Source organism: Dendrobates tinctorius, unplaced genomic scaffold, assembly GCF_039654945.1.
Source record: "Dendrobates tinctorius isolate UK_male_01 unplaced genomic scaffold, ASM3965494v1 ptg000191l, whole genome shotgun sequence".
Lineage (NCBI taxonomy): Eukaryota > Metazoa > Chordata > Amphibia > Anura > Dendrobatidae > Dendrobates > Dendrobates tinctorius.
The window spans coordinates 19342787-19358248 of NW_027361858.1; positions in this window are offsets into that span (position 1 = coordinate 19342787).

Genomic DNA, 15462 nt, shown 5'->3' on the forward strand with positions numbered 1-15462 from the left:
AGCTCTTCTACCTTGTCATTTTATGTGTCCTAAGTTTATTTTAGCCCATGTTGTATCGGTGCTTTTCACAGCGGGGTTAGATTAATCCTCCCCGATTTTGTCGATATGAAGGCTTTATATGGTGCTGGTATTATGTCGTATCTCTATAACCTCATAGGATTTCTTATTACCCTGAATTTTTATATTTAGAGTGAGACTTATGATTGCATACTATAAAACTTAGTGGCGTCTTATAACGGCAAGGTTAGATTGATTCCTATTTAGGATTATTATAATATTGGTCTTGTTGCCTTATTCCATGAATTGTACAGGAATATTATGATTATTAACAGAAGGATTATTTATCCGTGTTCATGGTCTGTGCATTTTTCCCCGTTGGGGTATGTTATGAGTAAGGTATTATGTAGTCTGTAATTTTTATTAAAATTGGAATATTTTTGATATTCAATAAAATAATATTTTTTATATATATGGTGTGTTGGTTCGCTTCTTTTGGGGATAATTAGTGAATTCTTTTTTACCCCTAAGTGTATTATTGTGTTTGAAGTGCCAAAAATTGATCTTAAGGACATTTTTAGTGTCTAAATCTATATTAGGCTGGAATTGCATGTAATTATTATTTCTACCATGACAATGTTGGGTGATAGCAAGTGTATTATTAGCCATAGGATTGCATCGTTATCTGACCTGCGTCACATTTTCTCCAATACGATCTACAGTCACATAAATAAAAGCTGTGATTAAATCATAAAACCAGATCTGTGGAATAGCCGGGCTTTGGAGGTCAAACCCCAAAAAAGCAATGTTCTGGTTCCTTCAATGTTGATCCAGATGCATTGGAATATTCATACATAGAGATACTTGGTACAAGGCGCAGCTGCCAGTACAGAAAACATTGAAGAACCACTGTGCTCCAACAAGCATCACTGCTTCTTTACATGATCAGTAGAGGTCCCAGGAATCTGATATCCACTTCATATAAGTATGGAAATGATTTAAAGGCAACCTGTCATGTCCCAAAAAGCTATTAATCTGCTGCATATACTGGATTAATCTTCAGGTTAATAGGGTTCTAAAGCCATGCGGCCTCCTCACTGCATGCCCAGCTCCAGGGAGGAAATAATGTTTATTCCTCTTGGCAGCCTCCAGCTTTCAGTTATAGATGTGCGGCCAACGAGGCTACAGGCACCACTCAGTACATAGTGAGCGGCAGCTGTTAGCATGCCCTGCCACTGCCTGGCAGCCAATCAGCACCAGGGTATGATTACAGCTGCCACTCACTATATGCTGAAGCTGTGCCTCTCCTCACCTCCATGACTGAAAGGTGGAGACTTCAGGCAGGGAGCAAAGATCATTTCCTCTTGGCAGCCGGATGTTTCAAAACTCTACTAACCTACAGGTTAACCCCATATCTGTAGGTTAAAAGCATTTGGGGACATGACAGCTTACCAAATCACTTTTGTATTCCATAATATGTACTTATCTAAAGAGCAGACCTAACACTAAGGCCGAGGGTAGACATCCATATGAAAAATTTTGGTTTCATCCATATTGTTATCCATGTGTCGTTTTTTTTATGGCCATGTGGCATCTGTATTTATACATTAACATTTTAAAATGTAAATGATCAAATTACGTTTCCAAGGTTGATAATGGAAATGTGTTCATAAAAATGGGATGCTACACATAGATGTTCCGTATGAGATCCAATTGCCTTGTCACTGCCATAGACTTGTATATGAGTGAATCTCGTACAATACTTGGAAGTGACGCGTGCGTGTTTTGTTTTTATTCACACCATTACTCAGTCCATGTGAGAAACTGTCATATAAACATTCCAACTCAATTACATTGGTTAGTTTATCTGATTTATCTGGTTTTTACTCTGAGAGCACTCATCTATATAACACCCTCATCTGAATGAGCCCTAACCATGTGCTTTAACTCCATGTTATGTGTATATACGTCACTGTGATCAAATACAGCTATATATGAGCAGACACTCTACAGCAACACCCACGATACCAGCACTGATCGCGAGCATTTACCTCCTCTGATACCAATGTCAAGTGACCACAACATTGAGGGGCATCGCTTCATCTCTGCTCCCATCAGCACAACATGATTGTGATCACGTGTGATGGTGACCAAGGGCTGAAAGATGGTCGCGGGATCACCCAGGGACGGTGGCTGTAAGCTCCTATTCAGAGCATGAGCTGAGACGCTTCCTCTCTGTGTGAGATGCTGATCTAATGCTCTGCAATGCAAAAGCAGATCGACGATCATGGCAGGGAAAGCTGATGTCCCATCCTGGGACAATGTAGAAAAGTTATTAAAAATTGTAAAAAAAAAAATTTGACAATCTCAAAATGAACAAAAAAATATATGAATCCAATAAATACATTTATTTATGCAAAACAAATAGTAAAGTACACATATTTGGTATTGCTGCATCTGGAACGACCCGACCTATAAAACTGTCCCACTAGTTAACTCCTTTTTCAACACCGTTAAAATAATAAATAAAAAACGAGGCAAAAAATGATGCAATGAGAAATACAATTACAATACTTCACTAGAAGAAAAAAATCTCAGAATCGTTAGGATCCGTTGAAGCGTTCCAGAGCTATAACCTCATAAAGTGAAAATGGTCAGAATTGTAAAAATTGGCCTGGTCAGGAAGGTGAAACCAGGCTTCGGGGTGAAAATGCATACTGTAATAGCTAAATGCTTTTCCCACAACACTTGGCATTATGTGTTATACATAAACTATGACTCTGCACTGCTTGGGAGAGGGTGCTCTGTAGTTACATGATCATGCTGTCTGCCCTGAGACATCACAGAGAGTCAGAAGACGCTGAAGACACCGGAGCAACGGGGAACGAGGTGAGTATTTGAATGGGGACACTGGCACTAGGCTACCCCAACTCATGGGCCCGATAGTGTGTCGGTGTCTCTGACGGCGAGTCGGTGCCCCGGCAGTAGCCAACTCAAGTCAATGGGTGTGAGAAAAACACAAACAATCCATAAGCCATGCGACTTTTACCGATACATTACCATTCTGTAGCACAGATCACTGTAAATAGTCCTGCAAATGGTTGTAGAATAATAGTTGCAGAGAGAAAAAAAGGGAATACAGGTGCTATGTGAGGAAAATCGCATTGCTCTCGCATGACACTCGTCCTACTTTTCAGGATCAACATCAGATGTTTTAAGTGCAGATAGATGAGTGCGAGCTCTTAACCAGAGATTTTTCAAATGTTCAAAAAATTTTCCAAGAATATTTTTTTAGGAACTAATTCAATTCATAAGTGCCAGTAAATTAGAAACATGCTAAGATCAATCATTTTAAAAACTGCAAAGTTCAAAGTATTCAAAATAGTATATAGAAAGTTTGTCATTTCTTCAGGTACTTCACAAGAATTAAAACAAAGTTGTGATGAAATGTAAAAAAAGTCATGTTTTGGAGGTATTCAAAATTAGAGAAATGCAAATCAGTATTGATTACCCAGATTCTGGAATGTTTACATGCAGTGGCATGTAAAAGTTTGGACACCCCCGGACAAAATTGCTGTTATTGTGAAGAGTTAAGTAAGTTGAAGATGAAATGATCTCTAAGGCTGTGTGCACACGGTGCGGTTTCTGCTGCGTTTCCGCAGCGGTTTTGCCGCTGCGGAAACGCAGCAGTTCCGCTGACCAAGTACAGTACAATGAAACCCTATGGGGTTTCAAAAACGCTGTGCTGACGGTGCGGTTTTTTCCGTGCGGTTTTGCTGCGGTTTACAAACCGCAGCATGTCAATTGTTTGTGTGGTTTCCGCAGCTTTACCTGCGGTTTTACCTGCGTTTCCACGCGGAAAAAACCGCAGCGGAATCCGCAACGTGTGCACACAGCCTAAAAGGGCTAAAGTTTAAGATGATACATTTCCTTTGTATTTTAGGCAAAAGGAAAAAAAATATTTTTTACATTTTAAAAATTACCATAAGGAAAATGAGCCGATGCAAAAGTTTGGGCACCCTGCATGGTTAGTACCTAGTAGCACCCCTTTTGCAAATATCACAGCTTGTAAATGCTTCTTGTAGTCAGACCAAGAGTCTTTCAATTCTTGTTTGAGGGATTTTCATCCATTCTTACTTGGAAACTTCGTCCAGTTCTGTGAGATTCCTGGGTCGTCTTTGCATGCACTGCTATTTTGAGGTCTAGCTACAAATTTTCAATGATGTTCAGATCAGGGGACTGGGAGGGCCATTGTAAAACCTTCATCTTGCACTTTTTAAGGTAGTCTGTTGTCGATTTTGACATGTGTTTAGGATCATCCATTTGTAGAAGCCATCCTCTTTTCAACTTCAGATTTTTTACAGATGTTATGTTTGCTTCAAGAATTTGTTGAAATTTCATTGAATCCATTCTTCCCTCTACCGTTGGTTGGCAAGATGTTCCTTTCTTGAAACTCTGCCCTTTTTTCTCCACACATATTGATAATTGTGGCCAAAGAGTTCTATTTTAACCTCATCACTCAACAGGACTTGTTTCCAAAGTGCATCAGGCTTGTTTAGATATTCTTTTGCATACTTATGATGCTGGATTCTATTGTGAGGATGCAGGAGAGGTTTTCTTCTAATGACTTTTCCATTGAGGCCATATTTGTGCAGGTGTCTCTGAACAGTAGAACAATATACCACAACTCCAAAGTCTGATAAATCTTTCTGAAGGTCTTTTGCAGTCAAGCAGGGGTTTTGATTTGCCATATATTGCTGCACAAGGGTTAAAGCTGGCCCAAGAAGCTGCTCCATAGATAAATACCCCATATATTGCCGCTGCTGCAATAAAAAAAATGACATACTCTCCACTCGTTGTTGGGGGCCAGGTGCCGGTGTCGCCGCTTGATCAGGCCCCCGGCACTGGCGATATTTACCGGTCTCCGCTCCATCGCCGTCCACTGCGGTGTCTCCCGTGTCTCTGCAGTGACATTCAGCAGAGGGTGCACACTGACTACGTCATCGTGCCCTCTGCTGAACGTCACAGCCAGAGGACCCGGGAGACAGAGTGGTGGGTGGCGATGGAACGGGGACAGGTGAGTATGGCTCCCCACGTCATGCCCCCTCCTGGTGCATGGTCTCTGCAGCCCCTCTTCTATGGTCTCAGCGCCACAGGTCATGTGATACCGCTCATTAGACTCATGAATATGTGCATATTCATGACTTTAATGAGCGATACCACATGACCACTGAACGCAGGAAGAGCTAGGGCACCGAGACCATAGGAGAAGAGGGAATGCAGAGACCATGCACCAGGAAGGGGTGAGTATGATCTCTGACACCCCCGCTGACCCCCGTAAATGACTCGAGTATAAGCCGAGAAGGGGACTTTCAGCCCAACAAAGAATGCGCTAAAATTCTCTGCTTATACTCAAGTATATACAGTACTTAAATTGATTTACTTAATAAATGATTAGATTAAATAATAAACAGTATAAACTATAAATACATATGCCTCAATCCAAACATTAGTCATACATTACATTATTAAGGTAGAAAAGTCCATCCATCTGTGTGTTCATCCAGGAAGCAAGTGCAAGAGAGCACATCTTGTCTCTTTTCTCACATCTCCAATCTCCGCTCTCTGTGTGTAACTTTTATATATAAAAACTACATAGAAACTTATTTGGCTTTGATGTCCCAAGGTATGTGTACTGGAGACTGAAACTGCCTCCAATTAACAATTTACAATCACTCTCTGAGTCCCTTCTCCCTCTTACAGACATAGCTTCCCTTCATGACACAGATGCTGCTGCCACTTTTTATAACACCGCAATAACAGCAACACTTGATTCAGCTGCCCCCCTCGCGCACAGCAAAACTCGAACAATCAACAGGCAGCCCTGGCTGACCAGCCTGACCAAAGAACTGAGATGGGTTTCCAGGGACGCTGAGCGCTCTCTGCCGCAAAACAAACTTACTTCGCATCTCACATATCCTCCCTGTCTCACAACCCTAAACAGCTCTTCAGCACTTTCAATTCTCTACTTCGTTCCACAGCACCTCCTCCCCCTCCTCTCTTTTCTGCTGAAGACTTTGCCTCCTTTAAGCAGAAGATTGACATGATCAGACAAAACTTTGGCCCGCAGCCCCCAATGCCCCTCTTAGCCGCTCAGCCCTGTTCTGCAAAAGCCAGCTTCTCCACCATGACAGATCAGCTCTCCAGCCTTCTGTCAAGATCACACCTCACCACTTGTGCCCTCGACCCACTCCCGTCTCACTCCATCCCTAACTTGGCCACAGTCTTCATCCCATCTCTAACACACCTCTTCAACCTTTCACTTACAAATGGTGTTTTTCGCTCATCCTTCAAAGATGCCTCAATCACACCCATCCTCAAAAAGCCCTCCCTTGACCCATCCTCTGTGTCTAACTATCGCCCAATATCTCTTCTCCCTTACGCCTCAAAACTACTGGAACAGCATGTATATCTTGAACTGTCCTCCCACCTCTCCTCCTGTTCCCTCTTTGACCGGTTACAATCTGGCTTCCGACCACATCACTCAACTGAAACTGCCCTAACTAAAGTCACTAACGACTTACTAACCGCCAAGAGCAAGCGACACTACTCTGTCCTTCTCCTGGACCTGTCCTCTGCCTTTGACACCGTAGACCATTCCCTCCTGCTACAGACTCTCTCATCTCTTGGCATCACAGACTTGGCCCTATGCTGGATCTCATCATACTTAACAGTCCGAACATTTAGTGTCTCCCTCACACCACCTCCTCAGCTCGCCCCCTGTCTGTCAGTGTTCCTCAAGGCTCTGTCCTAGGACCCCTACTATTCTCCATCTACACCTTTGGCTTGGGACAGCTCATAGAATCCCACGGTTTGCAGAACCACCTCTGTGCCGGTGACACGCAGATTTACCTATCTGGACCCAACCTCGCCTCCTTACCGACTAAAATCCCACAATGTCTGTCTGCTATCTCAGCCTTCTCTGCTCGCTTTCTCAAACTGAACATGGACAAAGTAGAATTTATCATCTTTCCCCCATCTCACTCTACCCCTCCACCAGACCTATCCATCAATGTCAATGGCTGCTCTCTTTCCCCAGTCCCGCACGCTCGGTGCCTTGGGGAGATCCTCGACTCTGCGCTCTCTTTCACACCACATATCCAAGCCCTCGCCTCCTCCTTCCGCCTCAAACTCAAAAATATTTCCCGGATCCGCTCATTCCTCAACCTTGAAACCACAAAAACACTAGTGCATGCTCTTATCATCTCCCGCCTCGACTACTGCAACCTCCTACTCTCTGGCCTCCCCTCTAGCACTCTGGCTCTGCTCCAGTCCATCCTACACTCTGCTGCCTGAATAATCCACCTGTTTCCTCCCTATTCCCCAGCCTCCCCCTTATGCCAGGCCCTTCACTGGCTTCCTATTGCCCAGAGGCTCCAATTCAAAACCCTAGCCATCATCACGAAACAATCACTGACCTCAGGGAGACCAGTCAAAGAAAACACTGCGGCAGCCGGCACAGGCGCTCAATCAGTGAAATCCTAGGTGCAATGCTCCCTGAGAAATATGAATATGCAAATAAAGTCTGTGGAGCCTCATTTAAGAGTCTCAAACACGGGTCTAGCCAGATCTTCCTGCTTCCGCAGTGTTTTCTTTGACTGGTCTCCCTGAGGTCAGTGATTGTTTCGTGATGTTGGTCTACTAGGCATTGCTCCCACCTAGCCAGAATCCTACTCCACACTGATGAGGGGCAACACCCCGAAACAGCTGTCTGGATGGATACCTGGCCTTGGTATTTCCCTTGTCATATCTGTAAACTCATAAAGAGCTGGATATTGACTTAAAGGGCCACTTAATATGGTGGTTTCTGAAAGGAGCCACCCTTTGGCTGGGTCCTTCCCTGGAGGAAGATCTGGCTAGTCCCGTGTTTGAGACTCTTAAATGAGGCTCCACGGACTTTATTTGCATATTTGTATTTCCCAGGGAGCATTGCACCTAGGAGTTCACTGATTGAGCGCCTTTGCCGGCTGCCGCAGTGTTCTCTTTGACTGGTCTCCCTGAGGTCAGTGATTGTTTCGTGATGTTGGTCTACTAGGCATTGCTCCCACCTAGCCAGAATCCTACTCCACACTGATGAGGGGCAACACCCCGAAACAGCTGTCTGTGGATTGTTACCTGGCCTTGGTATTTCTCTTGTCATATCTGTAAACTCGTAAAGAGCTGGATGTTGACTTAAAGGGCCACTTAATATGGTGGCAATGGTGGTTTCCGAAAGGAGCCACCCCTTGGCTGGGTCCTTCCCTGGAGGAAGATCTGGCTAGTCCCATGTTTGAGACTCTTAAATGAGGCTCCACGGACTTTATTTGCATATTCGTAAAACCCTAGCCATGACATACAAAGTCATCCACAACCTATCTCCTCCATACATCTGTGACATGGTCTCTAGGTACCTACCTGCACGCAACGTTTTATCATCTCAAGATCTCCTTCTCTACTCCCCCTTTATCTCTTCTTCCCACAGCCGGATACAAGACTTCTCCAGTGCTTCCCCCATACTCTGGAACTCTCTGCCGCATCACATCAGACTCTCACCATCAACGGCAACCTTCAAGAAGCACCTGAAGACCCACCTGTTCCGACAAGCCTACAGCCTGCAATGATCCTTGGTCTACTGAACCACCGCACGACCTGCTCTAGCCTCTCCTACTGTATCGTCACCCATCCCTGTAGACTGTGAGCCCTCGTGGGCAGGGTCCCCTCTCCTTATGTACTTGTGTGTCCCTTTCTTACACATGTTTTTTGTACCTGTCTATATTTCCCGTTTTCACATGTAAAGCGCCATGGAATAAATGGTGCTATATAAATGCATAATAATATTGCTACAAAACAAAGGCGCATACAGCCAGAGGTACAGATACAAATTCGGATACGGGTTGGTGGATAGCAGTTAGGGATATGTGTCAAATTACCATGTCTTATAGCATGTGGGCCATATGGAAGCGCTGAGTCCACGGGTCCTTCCTTAGTTCCTGGTCCATCTCCACACTAATGACACCGATATGTGTCACTGAGGAAGCCTAGGGGCCACTAGCAGAGTGCATGGGACCAAGCGCAGGGAATGTGAGGACTAAGGCATGCAGTGTGCACAGGAGCTGAGACTAAGCAGTCACATGATCGCAGGAGAGATGGTGGGGGGTGGAGCCACTGTGCGTGAGGACGGGGAAGCAGCCAAGAGCGCTGAATACAGGGCACAGAACGATAACACTCAGTGGGAAGCCAAGGGTCAAAAGCCAGAAGAGAGCGAGATACCCAGGGGCAAGACAGAAGAGTAACCTGGGTCAGCTACCTCTAACCTAGTACACGGAAGTATCACCGCCACCAGACCCAGGAACAACCAGCAATAAATAGCCGCCCCAAAACCAACGAGAGACGAACTAGAATTAACCCTGACCAGGACGGAGGCAGAACCATCTCGTCCAGAGTTATGACAAACACGTAATGTGACGTGGCTTCCTTGGCAGTACAAAGATGGGGTTGGAAGTATGTAGCCAGCTTTTAACCCTTAGCTCACCCCCTCCCATATTTGCCACCACCCCTCTGGGTTGTACTTAATTTTCCCTTGACCTACTAGCCGAAATAATGCCCAATATCTGGGATGGGTCATAACTTCTCAGTGGAGGTACAAACGAGACAACTGACATTTCAACGGGTTCTTGGGGCTGGACTGATGCAGAGAGTCCAAACTCGGGTCGGCTAAGACCGGTTTCTCATTTGCGCTTTATGGCGCAGCGACGGCCTGCGCACGGCCGCCACTAAGCCCCGCCCCCTGCCGGCTCCCTGCCCGCCCCATCCAGTCATCGCCGCCTACTAGCGCACATGGACGCTTGCGATCTGCACACCCTATCTTTAGCATAGGGTGCGCAGATCGTGCGCTGGCTGTGCGCTAGCAGGATTTTGCCGTGCGCTGCGCACTTTTGAAGGTGCGCCGTGCACGCCGAAGTGCAACATGCTGCGTTCGGCGCACACGGGCGCACCTTCAAAAGTGCGCAGCGCACGGCAAAATCCTGCTAGCGCACTGCCAGCGCACGATCTGCGAACCCTATGCTAAAGATAGGGTGCGCAGATCGCAAGCGTCCATGTGCGCTAGTAGGCGGCGATGACCGGATGGGGCGGGCAGGGAGCCGGCAATGGACGGGGCTTAGCGGCAGCCATGCGCGGGCCGTCACTGAGCCATAAAGCGCAAATGTGAAACTGGCCTAAGCTGTTCTGGAGAGCCAGTCTCGATAGCTCAAATCCGAGAGCACTAGAGAGATAAGGCACGGGGGTGTGTGCAGGGGCTCCTCGGATTCTTGTCACATCGCCTTCAGACACAGGGACTGCTGTTCCTGCTTCGGCCACTGGGAGGCATTGGACTGTCACGTCGCCGTCAGACTCGATTGCTGTTCCGGACTCGGCCACTGGGAGGCGCCGGACTGTCACGTCGCCGTCTGACTCGGAGACGGCTGTTCCTGCCTCGGCCACTAGGAGGTGCCGTGGTTCACCCGTGGGTGGTGGTGACAGAGAAGGGGCTCCTGCGCAGGCATCTGGTGGGCGCAGGCTCCGCTCCTCTCAGTCATGAAGGGGTTGGTGCATCACCATCTGGCCTGGTCCTGGGGGCGGTCCAAATGACATCATCAGAATGTGAGCCTGTGAGGGATAGCCTGATCCTTCAAATACCTTGGGGCCTGTCTTGCAGGCCGCCAGATATAGTCTTGGTTTCCCCAGTGTGCTAGTGTGTTATTTGCTATTGCTGACTCTGACCTTAGCCTGGATTTTGACTCTGATACCGCCTGCTGATTTTGTACCTCTGTTGCCCTCCTGGTTTAAGACGCTGACCTTGGCTTGGATTTTGACTCTGCTACTGTCTGCCGATTTTGTACCTCTGCCGCCCGCCTGGTTTAGACCTGGACTCCTGACTACTCCTTTGGTTCCATTAATTTATCCCTTTCTGGCGACCATCCTGCTCTGGTCCACTGCTCTTATACAGACAGCTACATCCTGGGCTATGCTGTAATTCCAGATCCCTGTATAGGGGTAAATGGTCTCGGGGTTGCTCGGGGTGCTGTCTCGATTGCTGTCCAGACTCGCACCAGACGGTCGTCACATTATATCTGGCCCAAAAATCATTTTTATATATCCAGCATATATATAAAGCATTACCCATGAACTTTTTTTTTCTCTCCTGCCTCGCTGCCTGAGCTGATTCTTTGGCTAAAAGCACCTGTTACCTGCTTCATTGCACAGCCTGGAGGAACACTCCCATTCTACAGAAGCATGCTGCAGTCTGGAGACCAGGGAAAATGCTGGACGTCAGAAGTCTTCACTCCCAGGACGTCAGCCCCTGGGCAGCTCTGGTCATGCCTGCTCAGGGGCAGAGGTACTGCCCGCAGATGCAGCTAAAGTTTTTTTTACCCATGTCTCTGTCATACCTTAAGAAATCTCTGTGTTTGGAGGCTTATGTGGATAGTGGTTCTGAGGGAAACTTCATGGATTTCCTGGTAGCAAGGAATCTTGCTGTACCACTGCTAAGGCTTAATGCCCTTCAAACCACTGTGATTAATGGCACATCTATTGTCCAGGGTGGAGTAGAGTTTGTTACTGCAGAAATTGCAATGTCAGTGGGGACACTACATACTGAACATGTGTCATTTTTTGTGATTGATAATTTATCAGCCGCAGTTATTTTGACACCTTGGTGATATTGTGCGCTGGAGCCCACAGTGTCAGGACAACTGTATATGGCTATCGGTGAACCAAGTTAAAATCAAACCTCCCTTTGTACCTTATGCATTTAGAGCAGGGGTCTCAAACTTGCGGCCCGTGGGCCAACTGCGGCCCTTGGGACAATAGTTTGCGGTCCTCACCTCATGCGCCCTCGGGACAATAGTTTGCGGCCCTCACCTTGGCCGGGATCACACATGCGAGAAACACGGCCGAGTCTCGCATGTGAAATCCCAGTCACACATAGTACTGCTCATTAAGGTCATGAATATGGGCGCCACTCCACTCATAGGCGTGGCGCCCATATTCATGAGCTTAATGAGCGGTACCACGTGATGTGTGACCGCGTGCTTATACAGGAAGATGTCGGCGCTGGACCATCAGAGCTGCAGCAGGAGGAGGTGAGTATGATGATGGCTAGACAGTCACAACAGCCTACTGTCAGCAGGCAAAGGCATATGAGTCACACTCACAACACATGCAGCAGGAGCAGCCAAGCAGGGACAGGACCGGACCACGCCACAGACTCAGGTGCGCCGGGTTCAGAATGTTTGGAATGTTTTTGTAAGAGCTTTTATTGTGGAAAACCTGATGCAGCCCAGCCTCACCCAGATCCTACCTCCAGCAGCCCCCGGGTAAATTGAGTTTGAGACCCCTGATTTAGAGATTATGAGGATGTTTTTTCCATAGTGGAATCAGAGAAATTACCCCCTCACAGAGGATACGATTGCCCCATAGACTTGATACCAGATTCTCATCTCCCAAAGGGGAGAATATTTAATCTCTCTGGTCCAGAGCATCAGGCCATGAAAGACTACATAGCAGACAGTTTACATAATGGGTTTATTAGACCATCCACCTCACCTGTTGGAGCTGGGTTCTTTTTTGTGGAAAAGAAAGATGGTGGTCTCAGACGTTGCATTGATTACCGTGAGTTAAACGCTGTCACTGTAAAAACGCAGTATCCGCTTCCACTCATTCCTGATCTTTTTAATCAGCTGTTTGGAGCCTGTTGGTTTACTAAGCTTGACCTCCGTGGAGCATATAATCTTGTCCGTATAAGAAAGGGAGATGAGTGGAAGACCGCGTTTAACACACCCCTTGGCCACTTTGAGTACCTCTTAATGTCGTTAGGGCTCAGTAACGCACCTGTCGTGTTTCAGAATTTTGTGAACGATTTCTTCAGAGACATCTGTGGAGTATATGTAGTCGTTTATTTGGATGACATCCTGATCTACTCTGCTGACCTTATGACGCACGTCCAACATGTCTGTTCTGTTCTCCAGAGACTTAGAGAACATTCTCTATTTGCCAAACTAGAGAAATGCGTTTTTATGGCTGAGGAGGTACAGTTTCTGGGGTACATTGTCTCAGCTAAAGGGTTTCGCATGGATCCTGCCAAGATCCAACCCATTAAGGAATGGGTACAACCCAAGTCTCTTAAAGCGCTGCAGCGATTCTTAGGGTTCGCTAACTATTATCTCAAATTTATTAAAGGTTTTTCGGAGATTGCCAAACCACTCACGGATTTGACCCGGAAAGGGGCGGATGTGGTTAATTGGAAGCCTGAGGCACTTCAGGCATTTTCTGTTTTAAAAGAATGTTTTGCTTCTAACCCGATATTGATTCAGCCTTATCTAGACCGCCCCTTTGTTTTATAGGTTGATGCCTCTGAGGTTGGAGTAGGAGCAGTGCTATCGCAAGGCACGGCATCCCTCACTCAACTTCGTCCATATGCCTTCTTTATCCATAAATTCTCTTCCACTGAGAGGAATTATGATATAGGGAATCGGGAATTGTTGGCAATAAAATGGGCCTTCAAGGAATGGCACCACTTCCTCGAAGGTGCGAAACATAAGATCACCGTGATCACGGATCACAAGAACCTGACCTACTTGGAGTCAGCAAAAAGACTGAATCCTAGACAGGCAAGGTGGGCCTTGTTCTTCTCGAGATTTGATTTTGTGATCACTTTTCGACCAGGTACTAAAAATGTAAGGGCTGATGCCCTCTCTCGAAGTTTTTGCCCCTCACAGGCCGAGGACTCTGAACCATCTCCAATATTGGCCAGCGGGATTGTTGTTTCAACTGTGTCTTTGGATCTTCTGGAGGAGATTCGTAGATCCCCAGAACAAGCCCTTGACACTATGCCTCCCCAAAAATTGTTTGTTCCGGCCACATTCCGCCTGCAAGTTCTGAAGGAATAGCATGATTCTGACCTTGCAGGGCATCCAAGTATCAATAATACCATCAGGCTAGTGACCAGGAATTTTTGGTGGCCAACTGTAGTAAAGGATTGTAAGGACTATGTACTGGCTTGTGAAATCTGTGTTCGCGCTAAGTCTCCCCATAATCGCCCTGCCGGCTAGCTCCAGCCCTTGCCTACCCCTGAAGGTCCATGGACCCACATATCCATGGACTTTATTACTGATCTACCGCCCTCAGAAGGGAAGACGTGTATCTGGGTGGTGGTGGATAGGTTCAGTAAGCAGTGTCATTTTGTTCCTCTGTCTGGACTACCTAATTCTGAAACCCTAAGCAAACTGTTCATTATTCATGTTGTACGACTGCATGGCGCTCCTGTGAATATTGTGTCCGACAGGGGTACCCAGTTCATTTCAAAATTTTGGAGGGCATTCTGCAAACGCATTGGCATTGAATTGTCCTCTGCCTATAACCCTGAAACCAATGGTCAAACCAAGCGCACTAACCAAGCTCTGGAACAATATCTCCGTTGTTATGTGTCTGAGCATCAGTTCGATTGGGTGGAACGTCTGCCATTAGCAGAGTTCGCCCTGAATAATCAGTACCTGGAGACCATCAAGACTACCCCTTTTTTCTGTAATCTTGGGCTGCACCCACGCTTTGGTTCATTCTCTGCTAAAATGTCAGAGCTCCCTGGGGTATAAAGATCTATACATCAGTTAAAGATGATTTGGTCAGAAGTGAACACAAACTTGAAAGGGGCTCAGGTTAGACAAGCTTCGGCTGCTAATAGATGGCGATCCAAAGGGCCACACCTGGGAGTTGGAGACAAAGTCTGGCTTTCTACCAGGAATATTAGGCTTAAAGTGCCATCTACCAAACTGGGTCCCAGGTTCATTGGTCCGTACGAAATTATTGAGGTGATTAACACAGTAGCTTTTCGTCTGAAACTCCCTCAGTCATTCATACTGCCAAATGTTTTCCACAAGTCTCTCCTCAAATTGTTCCGCTCCCAATTCATCCTGTCCAGTCCCCTCCTCCTCCAGTTTTGGTGGGGGTGCCTTGGAATACGAAGTCCAGGGTATCCTTGACTCCCACTTAGTGAGAGGGTCCGTACAGTATCTGGTGCACTGGAAGGGCTACGGTCCGGAGGAGAGGTCCTGGGTCCCTGCTGGTGACATTCATGTCAAAGGGTTGATCAGGAAATGTCACCTCCTTCACCCTAACAAACCAGGTTTTGAGGGTCCGGAGGTCCCTCTTAGGAAGGGGGGGTACTGTCACATTGCTGTCAGACACAGGGACTGCTGTTTCTGCCTCGGCCACTAGGAGGCGCCGGACTGTCACATCGCCGTCAGACACAGGGACTGCTGTTCCTGCTTTGGCCACTGGGAGGCACGGGACTGTCACATCGCCGTCAGACTCGAGGACTGCTGTTCCAGTCTCGGCCACTGGGAGGCGCCAGACTGTCACATCGCCGTCAGACTCGGGGACGGCTGTTCC